The sequence below is a fragment of the Pieris napi genome, chromosome 17 (assembly GCF_905475465.1).
Source record: "Pieris napi chromosome 17, ilPieNapi1.2, whole genome shotgun sequence".
In the NCBI taxonomy this organism is placed as follows: Eukaryota; Metazoa; Arthropoda; class Insecta; order Lepidoptera; family Pieridae; genus Pieris; species Pieris napi.
Genome location: NC_062250.1, coordinates 1,850,526 through 1,857,975, shown reverse-complemented (window position 1 = coordinate 1,857,975; position 7,450 = coordinate 1,850,526). Strand labels below are relative to the sequence as shown.

Below are 7,450 nucleotides of genomic sequence, written 5' to 3'. Positions count from 1 at the left end.
TGAAACATTCTTTTTAGCTTAAAAAAAAATCTGGTACTTTTATTTTTACCTAAATTTTCATAAATTTTAGATAAACGAATTTGTAACATATACCGAAGATATGTATGATGTGTAAACTTGAATGAATAAATAAATAATCTGAAAATATTTTATATTAAAGTAATAGGTATTTAATAAGGTTAGTTACACTAATAGTTTATACTTTAAAGCAGTTGATACTTTTTTTCTATCTCTACAACGTTTCACTTCCAGCAGCGTGGACCATTCGATTCTTAATTGAAATGTTGGATTGTTTAAACTCTTATTAACGTCCTGATAAATTTAAATGGACCGTCTGTTATTTAGTACACCTTGTGTATTTAAGACATTCCAATAAAAGTTTTAAATGTTTTGTACTCCTTACTTTAAAATAAGTTTATATCTTTATTTTTCTTTTAATAATTTAAATGCTAATAAAATTGCATTCGTATGGGAAGTATTTAAAATAACATTTTTATATACCGGGATTTTTTGTGTTATTTAATGTTCTGTTGCCCTCGGCCTTTCATGTGTTTTATAGAAGACAAATGAAGTACATAATTTAATATTCATTAGAAAATAAATTTCTGTATTAAGTATTCCCGTAAGTTAGAGACAATATTAAAATAATAATGTGTTATATTTATATAGTATTATAAGTATTATTATATACTAAAATATTATAACTCAAAGTTAATTGTTTGGTTATTACTAATAGAGTATAATCCTGGATAGTAATAACGTGTAGTAAGAGGATTGAGGGGGCATGCAACAAGGTCGAGATGTAATGATATTGTGTTAGTCGCTTCTCGCGTTACTACGCATCAGACGCTTGCGCGATGAATAAACTTGTTTGATAACACAAATAACACATAACGGGTCACTAAAAGATCGCAAGATGATTTTAATTGTATTAACAATAATTGTTCTGGTTTCTTTGTACTTTTACGGTACTAGAACTTTCAAATATTGGGAGAAAAAAGGAGTGAAAAACGACAGACCTTTACCCTTTCTTGGAAACAATGCAAGGAATTACCTAATGCAGAAGAGCGCAACTGAATTGGCCGCTGAGGCTTACTGGAAGTATCCGGAAGAAAAAGTGGTTGGCTTTTACAGATCAACTAAGCCCGAAATTGTTCTAAGAGATCCGCAGTTAATAAAAAAAGTACTGACGTCGGATTTCTATCATTTCTATCCCCGTGGCCTAAATACTCACAAAACGGTGGTTGAACCAATGTTGCGCAACCTGTTTTTCGCTGATGGTGATTTGTGGCGATTGTTACGGCAAAGATTGACTCCAGCTTTCACAACAGGAAAGCTACGTGCTATGTTCCCTCTGATTGTGGAGCGTGCTGAGAGACTGCAATTGCGTGCGTTGCAAGCGACTGAGCAAAGTGGGGGTGTAATTGATGCGCGGGATCTCATGGCGCGTTATACAACTGACTTTATAGGAGCCTGTGGCTTTGGCTTAGATGCAGACTCACTCCAGGACGACGACTCTGAATTTAGGAGACTTGGTACAAAAATATTCCAATTAGGTTTCAGGAACGTGGCAACTAACTTCTTGAAAGAACTATTTCCGGAGACCTTTAAACATCTCAAGTTTCTTGGCAACGTGGAAAAAACTATTATGCGTCTCCTAAAAGGGGTACTAAAGCAACGAAACTATGAGCCATCGAATAGAAACGACTTTGTTGACTTGTTGATAGAATGCAAGAAGAAGGGCACCATAGTAGGAGAGTCGATAGAACGTGTAGGAGCTGACGGAAAAGCGGCTCGCGCGGAGTTGCATGTTGATGATGAATTATTAGCCGCTCAGATGTTCGTATTTTTCGCAGCAGGTTTTGAAACTTCATCGTCCGCTACCAGTACTGCTTTAAATGAATTAGCCCACAATATACATGTGCAACGGAAGGTCCAGCTAGAAATAGATAGAGTTTTAGCTAAGCATGACAATAAATTAACGTATGAAGCCGTTAAAGAGATGACATATTTAGAATGGACATTTAAGGAAGCTATGCGAGTATTTCCTTCTTTAGGATTTCTTATACGTGAATGTGCACGCAAATATACTTTTGAAGATTTGAATTTAACGATCGATGAAGAAGTGTCAGTTATAATTCCTCTACAGGCATTACACAACGACCCGAAGTATTTTAATGAACCACAGCAGTTCCGTCCTGAACGTTTTGATCCTGATGTATTGAATGGTGATCAATATAAAAATGTCTACTTGCCATTTGGTGATGGTCCCAGAGCTTGCATTGGTAAGTTATAAAGAGCGGCGGAGAGTTTATTGCCAGTTGTTCTCTTCCGTTCTACGCCCTTGATTTGAGAACTGGCAGTAAATGTTAAATTAGAAGCATTTCATATATATTTATTTTTTGATATTCATAAGCGTGTACATTTTGTTACCTATATGAATAAATCAATTTTGAATTTTATAAGTAATTAAACTAAACGAATATAATATTTTAGTAGGCACCTTATTCTATTTCTGTGCATTTTGTGTGCGTTCCATACTTACATACACGATATTTATATAAAACTTCTTAAACAGATTCATACGGATTATAAGATCATTAACCTATCTCGACTTTACAGCCACCGACGTCTTTCGCAGGTTTCATATTAAAAATATCCAAAGAAATTTTATAGTATCCGCGTACGCCAAGAAATTACCTCTTTTTTTTATTCAGTATCTTAAGTTTTTTTAGTAATAACAAATGATATTTGAGTGATAGTAATCATTACTCAAATAAAACTTTATCGTAATTGTTCGAGTATATAATACAAACAAATATAGTTTACGCCTTCGTACACTTATTTGAATTGCGTTTAAATTTTCTGCTGCTAGGACATCTTGGCTCACGGTATCACTGTTTTAATTCAAAAACTAATATCATTATCAGTAAATCCCGCTCTTATTGCTTTGTTGTCACGATAACGAGTGTGTATGCTTGATCATGTACTTTATATTTAAGAAACCACCGAAAGTACGGTCATTATTTTGGATTAAAAACAAAACATAAAATAAATATTATATGAATGAAAAAGCCTTCAATGAATGATAAAAAACACATATGAACATTTAGTTACCAATTATATGATTAGATTTCTAAAATCATTGGCCTGGAGAGAGTTTGGGGTCGATAACTGCGCCGTTTGCCATTCAATGGTTTAAATCTTTTTGTTATTAAAGCCTAGCCACGTGTACCGCCTACTGCCATTTTATTTTGCCGCCTACTTCAAATGCAAAGAAATAACAAAAACTATAAATTATTTTATTCCAAAAATATAGATAAAATACTTAAAATTTAAGAGGAAACAATATAGATCTGTTTATTTTTATTAACTGTGTATTACAGGTGCACGTCTTGGAATGATGCAATCACTAGCAGGCTTGGCAGCGGTATTATCTCGGTTCTCTGTGTACCCTGCACCAGGAGCGCCGCGTTATCCTCGTGTAAACCCTGCTTCTGACATCGTCCAGACTGTTGTTGGTGGAGTCCCTTTGACTTTCAAACTCCGGGAATCGAATAAAATAAAATAAAATAAATAAACAAAATATGTTTATTATGGAACATAAGATACATGTATCACTTATTCCACGTCATTAATGGAATGTCACGTCACGAATGGGCCAATTATATCGTAACGTAGATATTAAAACCAGTTGTACGAGATCTAACCTTGTAGTGGCCAACGCCCTTGACGTGTGTCAAGACTACTGAATATTATTTTTCTTACATCAATTTTTTGATAGTATTTTTTTTGTATATATTTGAAATGAAGAATATTCGAAATAAACGTAATATTTCTATAAAACGCTAAGAGAAGAACTTGAATACTTCTTCAGGTTCATTTCTTATCTTATATTGTATCAAGTAGTCGTAGTTTTACAATAATAAAAAAACGAGACAACATAATTTTAATGCATTGATTGATGTTTAGACGAATTAATTGAAAAATAATTGTTTACTGTTAAATTTATTACAAACCTTCAAATAAACAATTCGATTATTTACACAATTATTATGTCAATTACTGATAACATTGTTTATTGTACAATTTTATGAAGAATTTGAGGTTACATGCGAAAAAAATAAACTACTTTTAGGGTTATGTTTTTTAAAGGAATTTATTTTATTAAAACTTCAAGACGATAAAAAGTTTGCAGTTGACGGGGGCTCTAAATGTCATTACAATTTACGTAAAAAAAAGTGGATAAAAACGAATGTCGTAAAATTCTGCATAGGTATTATGTAATAACAAAGTCCAAAAATGAGTTTAGTCATTTGAGATAAGCTTGTGGCAATGTTTCCTAATTGAATGATTTATCACATCATAATATGCGCTGTAGACTTAGTATCGGTTAATGACATATAATATAATATTGAATGATGCGATATTACTGCAATGATAATTTTAGTTTAGTGTTTATAATGAAAACAGTTTTTTTGAAGGAAACTTTAAATGAAATGAAATGAAATGAAATAGTTTATTCTTGCAAGTAGGACTATATAAATCACTTTTACAATGTCATCCTAAACTAGATGAAGTCGACATTTCCTAACTGACTGCCCTGAGAAGAAATGTCGAAACAAACTCGGGGGTCTTAGTCTCTTTTATAGTCCAGATAATACAATAATAAATTAATAAATTGGTGTAAACAAATGCAGAGTATTTACTGGACTGGTCTTTGGAAGAAAGAACCAGATCGATCTGAGCAAGCCTGTGCCAGCAGACGGCTAGCATGCCCCGAATAGCTCATGCAGCTCAACCATTTTTAAGGGAGCTGCACAACCCGGTACACAACAATACCGCCAGTGGCACCATAAAAATATGTGGGGCAACAACTCACTCAGATCGCCAGCCCAAAATAACTATAGACTAAAATGTATCAAATTATAAATCAAGCAAAAGAGTTTATGATATACCCGCATAATGTTTACACTTACAATGGATACAAAATGTATTTTTAAGGTGTACCTTAAAGCAAGGAAAAAATAATGAAATTGAAAAATATAATCGAAATATAATCATTATTCACTTGGCATGTCAAAGTGTAAAATATTGTATGCAAAAGCACAAAACATGTCAGTATTGTAGAAAAAGAAAAAATGAATATGCACTAAGCACAAAACATGTCAGTAATTTAGAAAAAAAAAAAAAAAATGTAAAAAAATGAATATGCACTAAGCACAAACATGTCAATAGAATAAAATAAAATGCATATGCAAAAGCACAAGACATGTCAGATTGTAAATATGTACAACATGCAAAAAAAAAAAAAAAAAAAAAAAAAAGTGAAAGACAGCTTACAAAAACACAAGCGATAGCTGTATAAGCGAGCAGCTCAATCCCAGGCGTTTCTATCATTTAAATAATCGGATATCCTGTAATATCCTTTAGTTAATAATTTTGATTTAATAAAAAATTTAAATTTCTTAAGGGGAAGTTTACGAACATCCATAGGAAGTTTATTGTAAAAGCGTATACATTGACCCATGAACGAGTTGCTTATTCTATGAAGGCGAGTAGCATGAACTGTTAAATTATTTTTGTTCCTAGTATTTCGGGAGTGAAGATCAGACAATTTGACAAAATCCGGTTCGTTTTTGTAAACATAAAGTAAATTTTCAAAAATATATTGTGAAGTTACAGTCAGAATGTTTATCTCTTTGAATTTCTCTCGGAGAGAAACTCTAGGACCTAACTTATATATAGCGCGGACAGCCCTTTTTTGTAATAAGAAGATTGTATTAATATCCGCACAGTTTCCCCAAAGGAGAATGCCGTACGTCATCAAGCTATGAAAATAACTGAAATAAACAATTCTGGCAGTATCCACATCAGTAATTTGTCTAATTTTCCTTACAGCATAAGCAGCTGAACTGAGCCTTCCAGACAATTTGTTAATGTGTGGGCCCCACTGTAGTTTGGCGTCAACAGTAATGCCAAGAAAAACAGTTGACTCAACAGGGTCCAACTCTACTCCATTCAGTTGTACATTGGTGCTTAACTGCCTCACATTAGGCGTAGAAAATTTTATTAATTTAGTTTTACTTGAGTTCAAAAGCAGATTATTAACATTAAACCAATGGACAACCTTAGATAGTGCCAAATTAACTTGGTCAAAATTTTCAAGTTGACGCTTAACTTTAAAAACAAGCGAAGTGTCATCCGCAAATAATAGGATTTTGTGATCATCCCTTACACAAAAAGGTAAATCATTGATATAGATAAGGAATAAGAAAGGACCTAGAATTGAACCCTGCGGAACACCCATAGTTACCACAGATCCTTTTGATTTTTTGCCATTAATATCTACACTTTGTATTCTATTGTCTAAATATGAACTGAGAAGTCTAAGAGCCTTATTTCTAATGCCATAGTGGTGTAGTTTCTTGATAAGTGTGTCATGGCAAACACAGTCAAAAGCTTTGGACAAGTCACAGAATATGCCTAAAGCATCCTGTGAATTCTCCCAAGCCTCGAATACATTTTTGAGTAGTTCCACACCTGCATCAGCAGTAGACCGACCCTTAGTAAATCCAAATTGTTTGGAGTGAAAAAGATTCTGTCTGTTAAAATGCTTTAGCATTTGCTTTAAAATTATTTTCTCAAAAATTTTGCTCAGTGTAGGCAAAATTGAGATAGGGCGAAAATTCGTAGGATCGGTTGTACTACCAGATTTGAAGAGTGGAATCACCTTGCTTAACTTCATTAAGTCCGGAAACACACCAGATGCGACACAAGAGTTGAACACAATTGCCAGAAATGGGGAAATACATTCAATTATTGAGGATATTATTTGAACTGACAACCCCCAAAGATCGGTGGACTTTTTTACTTCCAAATCTTTAAATGCATCTAGAATGTCCTTAGCACTAACAACTGTAAATTCAAAACTTGTCCCACATTCTGCGACACAGTCTTTAAGTATGTTGTATGCGGAGCCGGAAGATGACAACAAAGTTTGAGTTGTTAATACAGGAGTATTAGTGAAAAAAGATTCAAACTCGGTTGCCACCTCCAAATCCGCCCTAACATCTATATCATTAATTTTAAGATGAAAATCATTATTCTTGACTGTGGTTCTTCCTATTTCAGAATTAATAATATTCCAAGTAGTTTTAATTTTGTTTGCAGAAGATCGTATTTTGTTTTTAATGTGTAAAGATTTTGCGGCAGCACAGGCTCTCTTAAAAGTCTTAGAGTAATTTTTAACATACTCCCTAAACCTTTCACTATGATCATGGTTCCTTTCATTATATAATTCAAATAATCTTATTCTGCTTTTAAAAATACCTGGTGTTGCCCAGTCACTAAACAAAACTCGATCACTAACAGAAACTGATCTAGATGTAAAAACCTTCTTAAACTGAGAATTAATCATGTTAAATAATGAAGAGTAAGCTTGGTCAGG

At 33.3% G+C, this 7,450-nt stretch overlaps 1 pseudogene; it reads left to right on the top strand.

The window, feature by feature from the left end:
* Positions 1-808: 808 nt before the first annotated feature.
* LOC125058112 lies at positions 809-3,561 on the top strand (annotated as a pseudogene).
* Positions 3,562-7,450: the final 3,889 nt, after the last annotated feature.